This window comes from Dipodomys spectabilis, unplaced genomic scaffold (assembly GCF_019054845.1).
Source record: "Dipodomys spectabilis isolate Male_0828 unplaced genomic scaffold, ASM1905484v1 ptg000174l, whole genome shotgun sequence".
Taxonomy (NCBI): domain Eukaryota; kingdom Metazoa; phylum Chordata; class Mammalia; order Rodentia; family Heteromyidae; genus Dipodomys; species Dipodomys spectabilis.
This window is the reverse complement of record NW_024870851.1, coordinates 6,761,469-6,780,104: the sequence shown is the minus strand read 5'-3', so window position 1 is coordinate 6,780,104 and position 18,636 is coordinate 6,761,469. Positions and strand designations below refer to the sequence as shown.

At 39.2% G+C, this 18,636-nt stretch overlaps 1 protein-coding gene and 1 non-coding gene across 2 annotated transcripts in view; one reads left to right on the top strand and one right to left on the bottom strand.

The window, feature by feature from the left end:
- Window positions 1-18,636, top strand: part of Cers6 (ceramide synthase 6) — a 280,429-nt gene that overhangs the window by 181,820 nt on the left and 79,973 nt on the right. The gene's annotated exons all lie outside the window — the stretch shown is intronic.
- Window positions 15,949-16,110, bottom strand: LOC122120142. The gene has a single exon (XR_006149665.1). It is a non-coding gene; the product is annotated as a U1 spliceosomal RNA (small nuclear RNA).

The window sequence follows — 18,636 nt, the reverse complement described above, 5'->3', positions numbered from 1 at the left end:
TTCAAAGGCTTAGTATGGTTGGAACACATGATGAAAATGTATGGAGGTGTACCAATGAACAACCCCTCTCCCATAGAACTGATATAGGCCAATAAAAGTATTAGTAGACTGTATATATTTTGGTTCAGTTTTAGGTGTAATGAAATCTTGAAAAGGAAGCACAGAGAATTCCTGTATACCCAACAATTCTTCCCAACCTCCAATTTTCCTAATGTCTTGAGTTATTTTTGTTACAATAGATGAGCCCATGTTAATTAAACTTTTAGTGGCAGTTAGTCACCATTATTGTAGCATAGAAGAATTTCACTCTTGTAATAACTCCTCCTGTGCTCTTCCTCCCCCTCCCTCTCAGTCCCTGATAGTCACCTTTTTTATTTATATAGCCTCCATAGTGGCTTTTCCAAGAATGTCAGAATGTCATAGACTTGAAACTGCAAAGAATCTAACCTTTTCAAATTGGTCTGTTTTATTTAACACACACATTTAAGGTTCTTCTGTAGGCTGACAGCTCGTTTTATTTTCCCTTATCTTTGCCTAGTGGTTTATCTACCTAACATCTTGGTGACTTCCATATTTAGTCATTATGAATAATGTTGTTAGAAAGCTTTGCAAGCCAGGTGCCAGTGACTCACAATTGCAATCTTAGTTACTCAAGAAGCTGAGATCTGAGAATAATCTTGCCAAAGCCAGGCAGGAAAGCCTGTGGAGATTTTTGTCTCCAATTAACCAATGAAAAGTGGGAAGTAGAAGTGTAGCTAACGTATTAGAGCACTGGCTTTGAGTGAAAATGCTAAGGAATAGCACCTGGGCCCTTAGTTTCCAGTTCCGCCACACAAATAAAAAAGAGAGAGAAAGAAGAATGAGGAGGAGGAGGAGGAGGAGGAAGGAGGGAAGGAAGGATGGAAGGAAGGAAAGGAAAGAAAACATTGTATTGCAGGGGTTTGTGTGGGCATAAGTTGTCGGCGCATTTGGAAAGATGCAAGAAGCACAGTTGCCCAGTGACATCAATGCGCTTCTATTGTGTCTTTGTGACACGACCTGCATTGAGAATGGAGGTATAGGTGGTGCTGAAAGTTTGTTTCCTCTATAAAAATGTTTCCCACTCTGATAAAAGGCCTGAGAGATGTGCAAACTGTGGAGACCGCTTCACTGGGCTCAAAGCAATTCTCACATTGTCAGTACTTCATACTATGAACAAAACATACTTTGTGTTTATGTTGTACATATCATACTAGTTAAAAGGCAATTCACACACATCCGATAATCTGTTAATTGTCAGCAAAAATAAGAGTGTGTATCCCAGAATGTTGACAAAATGTTCACACCTGCCATGGATAAGGCTTCTCTCTTTTCTACACTTTGGTAGCTTGCCACGATCTTCTTTTCTCTTTGTTAGAAATCACAGGAGCTAAGCAATGTGTTTCTGATTTGAGATTAACGAGTACAAATACTGTCCTTGTGACATCTTGGAAACCTTTCAGCTGGAAATCACCAATGACAATGTCCTAGTCAGCTTTGTGAGGCACAGTTGAAGATGATCAAGGAGTACAACCCCACAGACTCTTCCCAGGCTCCTTGTCTATCATGTTCTGGTAGTACAGAAGGCTTTTCTTTACCCAGCCCCACCCCATCTCCTGAATACCAAATGCTCTTCCCCATACCACACTCCTCCTGCTTGTACCACACAGGCGCTATTGATTCTGCACTCTTGGGGTGTTTTGTCACGTGAAATACCAGCAACCAGAGACTTGAGTGTATTTGTTTCCTTTCTTCCTTTTTAAGAGTCCTCTTTCCTTGTTTCCTCTATAAGAGTCCTCTACTTCTGTTAGCTATAGGACATGTTTTCCTCCTCTTTTTATTATGTGCTATTTCAAATAAGACCTAGTACAGTATTATTCACCCAGTTCTGGCAACTCAAGGTCATCATTGATTCCTTTCTGTGTTCCAGACAAGTATTCAAGCACAGATCAGTTTTGATGTGCTCTATTCAAGATCCCTGGGGATCCCTGGTGAGGCTTTTAAGGAGTTCTATCTAACAGGGAAAGCCAGTCAGATACTTGCAGCCAAATGCACATAAATTGTGAAAGAAATATATATATGGTGGATGTGGGGGGGCACTTCTGTGAAGCTTCTGTGAATGGCTATGGACAATAATGTGTTGCTCATGTGTAATATCTGTATTTAGCTGAGCCTGCTAACAAAGAGGGATATTAAGAACTAAGTCCAGCTGGGTGATAATCGGGGTCTGAGATCTGAGGACCACAGAATGAAGCCAGCCCTGGCAGAAGTCTGTGAAACTCATCTCCAATTAACCACTAAAAGCCAGTAGTAGTAGAGTGCTAGCCTACCACAAAAGCTCAAAGACAGGGCCTAGCACTGGCAAAAAAAAAAAAAAAAAGACAAAGAAGTCCAAAAAGGTATGTTAAGACCAGCTTATAAATTGCCTTGGAGTCATGAAAAGGCTTTGTTGAATAGTTGATGCAAAATTATCAAATGTGTTTAAAATGGAGAAAAGTGCGCCTGGATTCCTTGACTCTTTTTTTTGTCAATTGTGGGGCTTGATCTCAGGGACTGGGCACTGTCCCTGAGCCTCTTTGCGCTCAAGGGTAGGGCTCTACCTATTTTCTGACTTTCTTCTGTATTGTGCATTGTATCCCATAGGCATCTCACAAGCTCTTGACGGTCAAAAACAAATACATTATCTTTTTCGTTATTCCTCATCTGGTCTTAGTTTTGGTCTTCATCATCTGTGTCATTAAACAAAGCTATGCTTTGTAGGCTTTTGTTGTTGTTATTGTTTATTAAGACATGCTCTCACTATGTAATCCTAGCTGGCCTTGAACTCACAATCTGACCTCATCCTCCTCAGTGATGGAACTATAGATATGAACCACCATGCCTGACATGCCAGAGATCTTGGTGTCATTATCATCCATCTTCTTTCCACCCCTGATCCATCATCAACAAGACAGTACATCTCAATACCTCTTCCTGTAAATGACACTCTAGTTCAAAATGCTCTAATTTTAGCTCTAATCCTTTGCAACTTGATGCCATTAAAGTACAATAATTGTCCTTCAGTATAAACAAGTCAGGCAAATTGTTTTATTCTTTCAGCACCTAGACTGCTGAAATGCTATTACATCTTTTTTTTTTTATAAATTTAGGAGTGTACATATGTATTAGGACATTGAAGGATATTGGAAATATTCCCAGAGCATTTGAAATTCACAGGGTTAGTACTGTACACATTGAAATCTCTTCCTGACTTGATATGTCTCTTGATGTTTCTCTGTGCTATATTAGCAAGGATCAGATTGAGGCATATTCCTATCTATCAATCATAGTGGCTTAATGAAGAGAAGTGGTATTTTCTCATGAGAAATAAATCTAGAACCTTGATATGATGGACCATCATGTCATTAGTGTCCCAAGGTCTTTCAGCTTTTTGGCTTTACCACACCAGTGCAAGCTTCCATCTTCTTTATTATTTTCTAGTGTGAAATGACTGCTAACCTCTGGCCATCACATCCATAAAATGATCCCCACAAAGAACAAAGGTAGAAGATACAAAGCTGTTCTTCAAGTAGGTTGCCAGATGGTGGAGGTCTTTCTGGTGGAATTATTTCTGCTTCATAGACAAGAACAGTATCACAAAGCCCTATCTTTAGGTGACTGAGAAATGTTATTTTGTTTTTAAATTGAGATAATGTACACAGCTACTATTGAGAACCCATCACTATGAAAAAATAAGGAGAAATGATGTTGCTTATGCAAACATAGGCCACTAAAGAAGGACAAGTTTGCTTAGGGTAGAAAAACCCACTCTCTTTGTATAGGACAAAATAAGCCTATCATTATTGTGCTATTGCCTTTCCCAGATGCTTATGCTTTGTGGCAGCCATTCTAGAAAGCATCGTTATTAAATCACCTTCAGGTTTAATTTTTCCTCCCCTACTTGGACCCTATACTAAGTTCACAGAAAGGCCAGAACATGCTGAGCTGCTAGGTTAGAGGGTGACAAGCTGCACTTCCACTGACTTCCTGACACTGTATCTCAGGTTCTAAGCTTCAGTGTGTAAGGTCACCTGCATGCACCTGCTGCAGATTAAAGCTGTCCCGACCATGGGTTCAGTAGACACATGACTGAGCCCTGACCCCTCCTCCCCAGCTTCTGTTTTAATAAGGCTGGAGTCTGCCCCAACAATCTGTAAGTTAATAAGACAAAAGCAATCCTGATAAGTAACCTCTACTGAGATCATCATCCTCATGAATTTTCAGCATGTGGTGATGTTTTCCAGCAGTTACAGCCACTGCACCTATCACATTGTTCTGATATATAATGTAGGAGACTGTCATGACAGGTTTGGATCAATATGTGTAACTACATCAGAAGAATGTATCCATAATGTTGGGGCATAGTCACCCCATAGGGATAGAGATCAAGAAGACCAAAGTTCTAGTTCAACTTGGAGGGAAAAACAATTAGTGAGAAATCATATCGACAAACAAGCTAAGGTTGGTGGAATAAATCTATAATCTAAGCTATGAGGGTAGAGTAGGTGGGAGGATCACAATCCAGACTAACATGGGCAAAAAAATAGACCCTATCTGAAGAATTACCTAAAGCAAAAAAGGCTGAGGGCATGAGCAAACTCAAGAACCACTTACAAAAAACAGAAATAAAAGGAAGTATATATAGGAAAAAAAATGAACAGCATTCTTTTCTCACCCCTAAAAAAGACCAGATGGATTAGCCATGCTGGCTAAATATGTTGGAGAATTAAATATTACTCCTATAGTTTATTCACTGCAAAATCACAGCGGAACACACCTGATTATACTGTCAGTGTAGTTTCTCCACTGAATTTATTTTAATATCACACACTGTTGTTGTCTTCTGCTTTTGTAGTAAGTTACAATGTGGGACATCGAAGGAATAAAATCAGTGACTTGATTCCTACTTTGTGCCACTTACAATAATCAGGTTGGCTCTTTTATAGAGCAGAGAATTGAAATAGGAAAGTCGTACTATTTCTTAATATGACCACAACACGTCAAATGAAGAAGTAGCCAAGGATTCATGAAGAAAATTATACAATTCCAGGCCTTATCTGACAAACAAACCAAAAGCCAAAGGGCTGAGAATGTGACTCAACTGGTAGAATGCTTGCATGTCACGCAGGAGGCCCAGGGTTCAGTCCTCAGTACTAGAGGGAAAAGAAATCACCATTTGTGAAGCATTCCCTGGCTTTTGAGCAATCATAACTCCCCTGTCCACCCTGGTACTTTAATTCCCTTTCATTCCCTTTTCCACTGCAGTCACTCCTCTGTCTTCACCATGTATCACATGTATGCTGTTTTGCTTATTTCTTTTGTTTGTTGACAGTCTCCTTCACTGGAAAATCAGTTCTGGGAGCAGTTGATTTTTTTTTTTTCCATTTGTTTCCTTCAGTCCCACTTGTTTGCACCTGGAACACTTCCTGGCCCAGAACAGGTGCCGGATAAGTGGCTTTTATTCAATGAATAGATAAGAATATATCAGGAACTTAATTGTCCCAGAATTGGGTTTGATTATTTTTGTTCCACTTGTGAAAGTGCTGTCATTTAAATTAATATAATCTGGGGCTGAGGAAATCCATGCGTGGTACAGCTGACCTTCTACTTCCATCTTCTTAGCAGCGAAGCTTGTCACAGCTGCTAATTTTCCTTGCTTTTACTGAGACAGTTTTGATTTCTTCTGTTTACATTAATTGTAATTGCCTTCTCCTTGGGCACCCCCTTTATTTTTCCAGGGACAAAATTACAGTGTGTCCCATTATAAAACAGATAGGTAGTACAATGAATAAACTCATTTCCATCGTGGATTAAATTTTTCTCACTGGGACAATACCTACATATAATGCAGTCCTATTATTAGTAGACGGCTAGGTAAAAGGTCTATAATCAATGGTATTTGAAAAGTGAGGGCAATTTTTTCAACATGTATGTTCTAGAATCAAGCTCAGTTTACATTGTAAAACACATATTTATTGTAATAGTAACTAGTAATATTGAAACACCAAAAGCTCTTATCTCTATAGAGTTAAAAATATTTTATGGCATCAAAACTCCTTTAATTAGACTATTTTATAGATTAATTGAAGACCTAAAATAGCATCGTCACTTAACTCAATGATGCATCTATTAAATGGTAATCACATGTTAGCCTGATACGAGTTTTCTAGATAACACTTTCCAAGGATAACAGAATAATATGGTTTTTTTAGTACATTTGTTAAAGTTGTTTACCTTGGAGCATTAAAAGGTCATCATCTCATAGCTATTTCCCATTTAAAGGTCAGCTCTTGTATGCACTGAGCCATGGCCCTTGAAGTAGAGGTGGAATCCATGACATCACTTGTATATTTTGGCCTAGTTGCTGATGGCTCCAGTGAGGTTGAACTTCACAGACTCGGCATATTCCATTTCTAGTAACCTTGACTTTCACTTGACTTTCACTTGATTGTACATAGAGGTTCTGTGGCTGATAGTTTGTACCTGAAGAATCACATATTTGACAAGTATAGAGTATGAGAAAGAATATGAGCCAATCTACAAGAAACGAAATGTTGGAGTATTAGTTAATATTGTAGGCATCCGTGAAATCAAAAATTCACTAAGTATTCAAAATAAACAAGCAAAAACTAAACAGCTAAAAACAAGCCAAAAGGACATGGTTCTTTTTGGTATGTTCTACCTGTGTGGATATTAGTTGATCAATAATACCCTATGGCTAGCTGGCTTTCTAGTTTTTCTTTCATGGTAAATGGAGTAGTAACTTGAGATTATACTTCCAGTATTATGCTACTTTCATTAGTCACAATGCCTTTTGTCTCATGAATTGTAAGTTTGTAAGTGCTTTCTTTATTCATTGGGAGGGAAACCTTTTCCTTATATTCAGCAAACCTCTCCTAAATGGCCAGTTCAGTCCTTTGATATATTTTAGATGCATCAATCCAGCCTACAAATCTTGCAGCTTCTCCTTCCACTCACCCCCCCCCCCACACACACACACACACTACAGATTTGGGAAAATCAGAAGGTAGGAAAATTAAGAAGACAGACTGGTTGGAAAACAAAAACTTGATGATTAAAATTAAATTGCCTACAGATCAATTCTTCCTTTTTAATTAACTCAATGGATAATTTCCCTATTGTTATTAAGAAATAAATAGAATATGAGCAGGTACCACCCATTTGAAGGCATAGTTTGACCAGTTATCTTATTGGTGCTGAGTATTAAGCTAAATTGTGATTCCCTACTAATGGTTAGTTAATATATGAAATGGTAATAAGGGAAGTGGGGTAATTTTTCCCCTTTTACTAGTGTTCAATTGAGAAAGTCCTTTAATACCTACCAAATATAATGTAAAATTTTTGTCTCATAGACCTAGGACACATCAGGAACAATTACTCACTTTATGGGTCTTTTCAAGCATGATAAAATTGGGCAAAATGAGCTCCTTATTGTCCTGATTACTAATAATGCTCTGATTGTGTTTAATAGAAGTGGCTTAATTTTGTCAGTAATTCAAGGAGTTTAAATTGCCATGGATAAATAGGATCTTTACAAAAGGGAAGATGAAGAGCTTCCTCCATGCTGAGTTTCCATTCATGGGGTCAGAGTTGGCACCATGGTCAAAGTGTGGCTCTCCCTTGGGAGAGAAAAATAATGTGGCAAAGAGGGCAGTGAAATGCAGGACTGTCAGGGGTCTTCTCAGTGATGCAGTTCAACTTCTGTTTGATACATCCATCCAGATAAAGAAGGTGACTTACAGTATGTCAACTGGTTGGAGAAGGGCAGCTAAGGTCTAACTGGGGCTTTGTGGTTTTTCTGGCTTTTTTCCCTACTATGTGATCTTCTCATTATTGCAGGGATTAGAAAAGCAAGGAAGTTCCATGTCTCTCTTTACTTCTGGATTCTTCTGCTTTTGTAACAAACAGCACTGTTCTCTATACATATAAACTAACATTGTTGATACTTGGCTACTTTACAAGTGTCTTAATTTTATATTTTCTATGGAATTCTCAAATAATGTCAGCATGATATAACTTTTCCTTTTATCATTCACTCATGTAAAATAGATGTCTTCCATAGCTCATGTAGATACTTGTAGACACAAGAATGCAGGTATTTTCTTCTAGGATATAAGTTCACATACTTAATATGTTAAGATTTATGATTTATCGAATAAGATCTGGTACTTATAGGTTTTTAGATGAGTACTGAGCCAACCTGGAGAAAAAAGTCTTAAGAGATTCTTATCTCCAAAAAAGCAGGAAAACACCAGACACAGAGGCATGGCTTAAGTAGTAGAGCAACAACCATGAGGGAAAACAAAAATGAGAATGCAAGGCCATGAATTCAATCCCTAGAACTGGAGACAGAGACAGAGATTGAGAGAGAGGAAGAAAGAGTGAAAGAAATGTATTTTTATCTTTTTCTTATATAATTTTCTTTACTGTTCTCAAGTAGGTGAATTTTAAATCAATCAACCTTAGCCCAAAGTAAATTCATTTAAACAACTAATCAGTGAAAATCCTGAAGTTCATTTAGGCTAAATTGTCTTAAAACCTACTCTTTTCTCCTTCCTTAAGTAAAGATTATGGCTTAAACATCCCATGTCACTATACCAACAAAAAGAATCTGTAGGAATGTTTGTTGTTGCTGCTGCTGCTGCAGCTTGTTTCTTTTTTCTTTTTTAATTTTTTTAATTTTTATTTTTTATTGTGAAAATACTGTACAGAGGGGTTACAATTACATGGGCAAGATAATGAGTACATTTCTTATCAAGCATTGTAGCCTCCTCCTTTGTTTACCCTTCCCATCCCTTCCCATCCTCCATTCCCCCCCACCCACCCAATCCTCCCCCACCAAGTTGTAAAGTTCATTTTCAACATGACAACTTGTACTTCTCATTGTTGTAACAGGTCCTTTCACTGTATTTGATGTTGGTATAATTTGTGGAGGGGAAGGGGAAAAACAAGTCGGTTAAATAAGGATACAGGTGGACCTGTTGCAACAATGAGAAGCTTGTTTCTTTTTGTTATTTTATGTTGCTTTTTTGGTGACCAGGTCTCTCTATGCAGCCCAGGCTGGCTTCAGATTGGATTGTGACTTGGGGATTCTAGGTGCTGATTTTGGCTTTTGGCTGAAAAGGCAGTGAAGGGTATACATCACATTTTGCTCCGGAGACTGTTGATGTGCTATCTTTGATGAATTTGGCTGAAGAAACTCATTTGTTAAAGATCTCTTCCAGATCGGTGCACCTGCTGCCACATGTGTTCTGAGTGGACAGAATGCAGGCTGGGCTACAGCCATAATGTAGCCCAGAAACCCTGCAGGGTAGTGGCTTAAGGAACAAAGAAGTACACTGCTGCCATGAACCGCTGTCCTAGGAGAAGATCGCCCTGGCAACGGTGTTTCAACCTGCCTTCAGACAGTTGGGTCCTTTCCTTTCTGCTTTTTTGCCACCTTTAGTTCTCACTCTTCCTGTTGTTAGACACTCTCAACTCTTGTTACAAGTATAGAAGATCTTAAAGAGCTTTAGTTATATGAATGACACTCTGTACTGTCCTATCAGTTAACATGTGTGTTTTAGAAATAAAAGCTGAAGAACTTTTAATCTCAAAATAACATCAGTAATTCCTTAGAAAAGTAAGCATATTTTCTAAAACAAAAAATTAGAGATTTTTGCAAGTTTCTTTGATATATGATTTAGTAGAAGGCAGCTGGATACTCGTTCTTGTTTCTACATTTAGTCAGTGGTGATATGTGGTTTTAGTTGAAGTGTGTGCAGATAATATGGACTCACAAGGCAGGTAGTTAAAGCAGAAGTAGTTTAATGTGTCTATCAGGGAATCTTAAAACAGAATTTTTCCTCTTCATGAGAAGTAGTTTGTTTGTAAGTACTGTGTTCATACACCCCCTAGGACCTTGTTATGTTCTCTTGTAGTATTTGCGAGGTTTATGGTGAGCATCTCAATAGCTGTGTCTGAAACTATTAGTGCCTCTGCCACTATGCCTGACATCAAGAAGGGCTTTGCAAATACTAGTTTACTTTTCCATCACTTGCCTTTTTCTGCTCATTCAAATCGCTCTTACTTTTAAACAACAGTCTGTATCCCACTGGATTCTTTGTGCTTAGAAGTCTCCCTATGATTAGAAAATAAGTACCAGAACACATGAAACCACAAAGAAATATACATAATAAGCACCTTTTAAGCATTGTAGGTCACTTATGGACTACATGCCTTTCCAAGAAGCTGAAGTTCAGTAAAGAAGAAAATACACAAAAGGTCTGCAGAAAACAAAAATTTCTAGAGGCAGAAGGCTGACATACCAGCCCCATGAAGAACAGACAAGACAGATGGAGACATGGAATGCCAGACAAAGGGCTCAGTGGTTAAGGCAGAATGATAGGAGTGACTGAATGAACACAGCCAGGAGCTCGGCCTGGGGGTACTAGTGGACTCTTATTGGGAAGAGTGGATGTGGTCACAGTAGACATAGCCCAGCTAGCAGGAGCCTGGAAACACAGACACAGCCCCCTGCTCAATTGGAAATGTGGGGACTGTGGGAGACTCTAAGCGGGAGAAGAGTACATAGAAAGGGAAGATTAGGAAAAATGTTGGAAGAGTACTTGGTCCTTGATAGATACAAATATATCTATGTAGCTCTCTATTGATTGATGGATAAATAGATACATAGATACATAGATTCTTTGTTACTCTGGCAGTTTCTCTTTTTTCACTATCTTCAGCTTGTCTTTTCAAACTAATATGGCAAAAAACTCAAAATGGGATTAGTGTCCTCTTTTGTACTACTTCCCTGCATCTTGTGTTTATGCCTGCAATGTGATAGTCTCGGCTACCCAAAGATAGACTGTTTGTCTGTTGTGTCTTTATGCCTAGCAGAGTAACTGACTCATGGTAGCCACTTGGATAAGTACTTGAGACAATACAGGAATAAGGAGGATGCCATAATAGCACAAGGGCCTAGACATTATAAGAAAGGAGTTAATGGGGGGTGTAGACAGTGCAAATGATTGATTGACACTAGAATGAATTAATTATAAGGTTTTATTCTATGTTACTTGTTTAGGATGTTTCCCCTATCTACTTCCTCTTAATTGAGAATTACCAATGATTTTTATACTTCAAATATTTCTATTAAAACCTGAAAACTGCCTATACAAGGTAGCTATTTCTTATGCTAACTTTTAGCTTAAAGTTAATTAGGATAATTGGATAATTTGTGTGTGTCAATGTATTAATACTCTTAATGTTGTTTATAAACATAGAGAAAATATCTTTTAGAAGGACATTACAACTGCATGTTTTTTGGGGGGCGGGGGAAGAGGGGAAGGGATGGGAAGGGGAAACAAAGGAGGAGGCTACAATGCTTGATAAGAAATATACTCATTATCTTGCCCATGTAATTGTAATACCTCTCTACAGTATTTTCACAATAAAAAAAAAACTACATGTTTTATTATTCAAATAAATCCTGTTTATTACAGAAAAATATAGATATGCTAATATAATACTGGTATACAAGCATGAGCAAAAATAAAATCATATGAGATAGTAATTACCAAGTGACTTTTAGCAAATATACTGTCAGGAATTTTATGTGTGTGGTATGTGGTGCATGAACATGTGTGTGTGTGTGTGTGTGTGTGTGTGTGTGTGTGTGTGTGTGTGTGTGTGTGTGTGTATGTGGTCAATCCTTATCCTTATTTATATGAACATGAATCAAAATTATTCAGAAAAAGATCACATCTGTACTGAACATCTACAGCCTTTTTCTTCTCATTATTCCCTAAACAACACAGTATAACAACTGTTTATATGGTATCAGCTATTATAAGTAATCTAGATATGTTTGAATGTATATGGAAGGTTGTGTATAGGTTATATGCAAATACCATCCCAATTAATATAAAAGTCTTGTGCATCTGCACATTTTAGTACTTCAGGGAGCCCTGAGGCCAATCCTCTGTGGGTACCCTGTGAGTACCAAGGGATGACAATATAAATCTGTAGGAATATGTCTTGGCTTATCCTGATTTGTCTAGACTGGGGTGGATAGATCCATGCATTGTAGGCAGTATCCACATGACATACAATCAATGTCATATTTCTGCTCTGCTCTCTCCAGAACTGTACAAGTCACTTAGACACAAGTTGACAAAAACTAGAAATGTGGGGGGGTTAAAACTGCATCCCTCCCCAAATGGGGGATGGGAGTAAGTGGATCAATGTACCAATGTCCCTTTCTTGAGCTGGGATTGTGATAAGACGCATGTTTTATAGTTGTGCAGCGGCTACTCAGGAGGATAGAATGTGGTTTCCTGCCGTAACTAGCTCATTTCTGCAAACCTCATTTATCTCACTTCTTCCAAAACGTTCTGCATCCTAGCTTGCACCTCAGGATCTGCTTTTAAGATCTCCAAACTCAGAAAATACTAACCTCATATTATTAGAAAATGACTTATTTCAATTTTTTTCATTATTAAACAAAGAATCATTGTAGAGATTCAGATACAGTTACTTTATACATGCAAATTAATTTTTATTATAAATGCTAGGTCAAGAGCATGCACAGCATATTTGAATATTTTAAAGATTTTTAAATTAGAAATGTTACTCTACTTTTCCCTCTTAGTTGTTCTTTGCATTAGTGACCTATCTAAATATTTTTTAGGAACTGTGTTTTTTTTTTAAAAACTGTCTAGTTTGAATATATAATTTTTGCATACATTGGTCACATATTTTTTGTTTAAACTGTTGCCTATTTACTTTCCCTCCTACTTTTTCCCATGAAATATTTACATATTTTAAACCAGTCATTTGATCTCTACATATTACATTTTAGAGATTTTAATCGTTGTTACATGTTATAATTTTTTTCTACTGTCTTTGAACTAATTCTATATTTTAAAAGAGTTTTAGTCATTGGCTTCATTCCCAAATTCTACATTTCCCTGCATATGTGTCTCTTCTTGTGCTGACATTTTTTCTAAGATTTTAAACGTTCTATTTATTAGCCTGAATGGTTGATATATAAATGTTATTTCTTTATTAATCTCTGCACTGAAACACGTTAGATAAATGTTACAAAAGAAGAATGCTTTCATGGTCCAAAAACATTAAACCAAATTGAAACAGAGCCATTAACCAAGATTCATAAACCAGTTTATGTGCAAAGGACTATTTGCTTTATTGTGCTGACATTCTTACCATTTTCTTCTCCCTTTAGATCTTCTCACCTTAATTTATTTCACAGTATTCTTTTTCTTTCATCTGTTCTCTTTATCCCTCCTTCCTCTTCTAAATGTGGGGTTCAAAGCTGGATTAGTCATTCTGTGGTACTCTTATTCTCTGAGGACTAAGAGTCCACATCAGAATCCAGCAAGGAGGTACTTTTCCAAGCTCCATCAACTCTTTTTTAAAATTTTTATTTTATTTTAAAGATGCTGTACAGTTACATGAGTAAGGGAATGATACATTTCTTATCCAACATTGTTACCCCCTCCTTTGTTTTCCTCCTACTATCCCTGCCTCCCCCACCTCCTCTACTCCCCGCCCCCAGAAGTTGTAAAGTTTGTTTCCAACATAGTATCATTGTTGCAATGGGTCATCCTGTGTCCTTGTTTAAGCATTTTGTTATTCTTCTTCCCCTCCCCAAATTAGAGGAATGTTTATACAAGATGCAGGTACCAAAATCAAATATAGGGACAACATGTGATACACCATAAGGCGAAGAACATAAAAAACAAAGAAATCACACAGTACATTAAAAAACAACAATGACAAAGAGAAACCTCTTGAGTTCATATCTTAGGGTTCATTTCGTTTAGGGTCATCTTATATTGTCATATGTACATAGCTTTTGAGCTTTTCTGCTCATCCGAGGAGTAGACTAATTATTGCAAATAAGGAAAACCATGGGACCTATGTTTCTTTGGGTATGGATTACTTCACTTAATATGATTTTTCTTTCCATTATGCCCATAGGTGGGATTTCTGGGTCATAGGGGAGCTCTATGTGTAGTCTTTTGAGGAAACTCCATGCTGCTTTCCAGAATGGTTGAACAAGTTTACACTCCCACCAACAGTGAAATAGGGTTCCTTTTTGGCCACACCCCTCCAGCATCTGTTGTTATTAGATTTCTTTAGGACTACAGCCAGTATACCACGGTCACTGTTAGGTATGTTGGAACCCTTAAGTTAAAACAAATAGAAAAAGTTGAGGATTATGGGCTGAGAGGTGAGAGGTTTAAGAAGGTTTGGAAATTCTACTCACATTGACCTTATCTTTTTCCTATGATAAAATGCTTATAGGGGGGCTGGGAAGGTGGCTCAGTGGTAGAGTGCTTGCCTTGCACGCATGAGGCCCTGGGTTTGATTCCTCAGCACCACATAAGCAGAAAAAGCCAGAAGTGGCACTGTAGCTCAAGTGGTAGAGTGCTAGCCTTGAGCTGAAGAGCTGAGGGACAATGCCCAGGCCAAGAGTTCAGGCCCCACAACTGACCAAAGGAAAAAAAAAATGCTTATAGGGATTCCGTGATTTTAAGGCCATCTCAAAATATTTCCTACTTTTTTGCATACTTGCCATGTCTGCAAATTTACTTTCTAAATTGATTACAGAATGTGCTGAAGGTCCATGTTATCCCAGGCCAAGAAGGCTAACATCCTTTTTAAAGCCTGATCAATATAAAAAGCTGCTATCTTTATATGATGCCATGGGTCATGTCCAAATTATATCTGTGCATCACAGAGCTTTCAGAGCTAATGCAGATGCCACCAGTCTCCAGGGAGAGGTTACTACTCCACTTTGTAGATTTATGGTTATGTGTCTCCTGGCCAAGAAGAAAATGAAGGCCCCTCCTACATTCTGAAGAATGTCCAATCTTCTCAGCACTGACCAGTAATGTCTTCCTGCTGAGAGGTCAACATCATTTATTTATATATTTTTAGAGCCCACAAAAATGAACTGTATCTTTACATTCTGTTATTTATACAATGCATATTTAGTTAACACTACAGGTTAACATCTCCAATTGCTCTGAGTTGTATTAATTCATTTAAACTCACAGTCATTTTTAAATATTGGTTATTGGTATTATAAAGGTGATGTACAGAAGAGTTATAGTTATCTAAATGACATGAAGAATACATTTTTTGGACATTATCTCTTCCCTTGAACTCTCTCAGTTTTTCACATTCATATTTTCTAAAGAGAGTTGCAATTTTTATATTAAAATGTTAATACAGATAACAAACATTTTAAAATATATACAAAAGGGCAGGGGAGAAAGGAGGCTGCCGGTGAAAATGGCTGCACTGAGGGGATGAATGAGGAAGTCAGCCATAGAGAATCGGGGGGTGAGCTCCCTGAACCTAGAGAATGGTCACTTGGAGCTATAAAGTAAGAATTTGAGGGCCTAAGTTTTTTAGTCTCAGGACTTTTTTAGTCTCAGTCTTGGTGGCATATTGGCACCTCTTCCCCCTCCCCCCTTTCGTATTTCCTGTCAGGTAGGCACAGATGATTTTTTTTAATTTACATTTCATCATAAACGTGATGTACAGAGGGGTTACAGTTACACAAGTGAGGTAGTGAGTATATTTCTTTGTGAATGGTGTTACCTACTCCCTCATTTTCTCCCACTTTCTCCCCCTGGTTCCCTTTCTCCTCAATAGATGATTTTTACATTCTGAGACGGGAGGAGGGAGGGTCACCACCATACCATTTATAGGTAGATGTTTGGTTTGCTGCAGTTTTGCTGAGATGTGAGTCTGATTCCCCGGGGTTGACTGACCCGAGTCATTCCTATTCAACATGAATATTATTTATTCTGTAGAAATATGCAAGATCCATGGCCATCCATCCAGAGTTTAAATGGGAGAGCTCAGGGGCAGTCCCCCACAGCCACACATTATGCAGTGGAATTTCCCACACTTTAAGAAATCACAGGAGTCAGCACATTTGGAATGCAATGGACAAGCTTTGCCCTGAGAAAACCATTTTGGTAATTAGGGTGTCTCGGCTGCTGTAGATAAAGTCTCCCGGATTTTTCTGCTCAGGCTGTCTTCAAACCACAACCCTTTCACATTCCAGCTTCCAGAGTAGCTAGGAGTATAAGAGTAAATAACCGGGTCCCATCTGACCAGAATAGAAAGAGCTGAAGTAAAATGTGATGTGTCCAGAACCTGCTGGAGACCCCACGGGGGGGGGGGAGGGGGGGGGTTCTGGTTCTTACACAGATGACACGAACTGTACTACCGTTGTGAGACCCAGAATCCTCTGGAGGCTCCAGATCTTCTGGAGCTAGTGTAGCGGCTGATTGCAGGACTGCAGCTGCTGACATCACAGATGCCTCCTCTGCCTTGATCTCAGGACAGGTGCTATGTGCAGCCCCCAATCTAAATGTGAAAAGAGACACACTGTTAATGGAGTGGAACTCTAGAAGTTGAGGTGGGACTGAACCTGCAAGGAGAATTAAGGTCTTCATAATGAGTGCCTATACCTGAGAGTTTCCATACAGAGAGAAGACACTGAAGGTAAGGTTATCTTAGACTGGGTTTTCCTATTGGTTTCTAGCCAGTTATCAGCAGGGGAGTCTCCTACCATGGAAGACCAGTTTCTACCCCTACTCACTTGTTTTTAGGCACCTACCTAAGGATTCTTCTCTGTTTGTTTGCCCCATCAATCTCTCGTTCCTCTAGCTGGTTGAAGAGGATGCGTACATGGACTGCCAGCTCTAAGGAGGGCATGTTGAGCAGCACATAGACCGTAGCTTGCTCAGGCTGGATAGGTTCTTAGACTGACAGAAATCCTCAGGGGACTTGCCCAGTCACGTTGCAAACATGGAACACATGTGCAAACATGTGCAGATGGATAACTGAGCAGAATGAGAGCCTACTCTCTCCTTATTCAACCCCAAAAGAGACCCTTCCTGGGAAGCTCCCTCCCATGCAGAGACTGCCCACCCCATACACAGAATCTTCTGTTGGGAGGAGGGAGGAGACTCATGTGAGGAGAATGCTCTCTACAGCTCCCCTGTGCCACCCAGGATGCTTCTCAGAAAGCCTTGCTAGGACTGGCTAATGTAAGATTGTTTCTCCATGGGGATTTCAGCCCACAGCCTCCCTTTTCCCTTGTAGACCAGAATCCTACCCAGAGCTGTGTTTCCATGAATTTATTTGAAGCTCCACGGCCCGTCACAACTGGTATGCTAACCAGTTTCCCAACCTAATCTCTAATACAGCCAACTCTTCAAGGAGAGTCCTTCCCTTTGTCCCAAATCCATTCACTTCTTTACTTGTTCATCCTCCTCACAGGTAGGTTAAAATATGTATTACCTATGGAAAGAGAGGAGGAAATCATCTTTTAATGTCCTGTTTTTCTGATTTACCAGGTTATCTATGTGGGCTGGATAAAGCCAGGTTGAAGAATGTAAATTCTGGGAGGTTGAGAGGTTTGCCTATATGGCTACTAGCATTTTGCACTAAGGAACTTGGAATTTGTCTCCACAAATATATATTTCACGTGTTCATCAGGGAATAAGCCAACATGATCCTTCCCTGATAGCTGAGTAGACACTGGGCCCTCAGTCCACATCTACTATGCAGCCCTTTCTCTGGTACCAGTACTTCAGAGGCCTCCTAGAGTGGGTTTAGAACCAGGTTTACTAATGAAAACTATGGTATCATAGGGCTTCCCGCAAATGAGACCTTGGGCAGAGTCCTGCTTCTAAGAAAGTGTCCCCTATAGGTCACAGATGGCCCTGTACAGCCCACAACAAAGAAACAAGTTTGGGAAGGGACTTCCTGATCTCATCCTACTTTTGTTGGAGAAGCTTCCATTGAAACAAACAGGGTGTTTTCTAGGCTTCACCAGTGGGGTGATAACATTACCTTGGTTTGGAGAAGAGGAACTCACAGAAGGTCTAACACTTGTCCTGGTAAACAGGAAGGCAGGGATGCAAAAGGAATCCTCCTCCTGGTGGACAGGTACCAGTAAGTTCATCATCCTCTCTACCATGCTTAGCTCCAAGGTACTTCCCCTACAGGGTTCTTCCTGGGTTGGGATTGATTCGTTTTACTCCTGAGGTGAGATCAAGGAAGGATGGTTCAAAGTTAGAAATGGTATCACACTTCAAACTGACTCACTGTGATTAAGTGAAATGACAAAACCACAGAATTAATATTAACATTCAGAATAAGAGTAGCTACAAATTTGAGTCGTAGAGTTCCCTGAGATGATAGATACATTCCTGGGCTAAATACTTTTGCTCTGGGTTACCTTTTGTCCCATTTGGGTACCTTTTGGAAAATGGCCTCCAGCATTAAAGTCAAGGGTAAACAAGGATCCAACATCCAGGCTCCAGTGAGCCACCCATGCCCGGGTTTCCTGAAGACTGAGTCTCAGGACCTTGGGAAACAGCAAGAGAATACCTTTCTCTCTCCAAGGTTGTTCACCACCTGAGCTGTCTGGTGCTGACTCTGGAATGTTGTTGTCTAACTACCAGAATTCCATGTTGGTTTTCCCCATCCTTAAGGGAGTACCATCACTTCCCCAGTTCC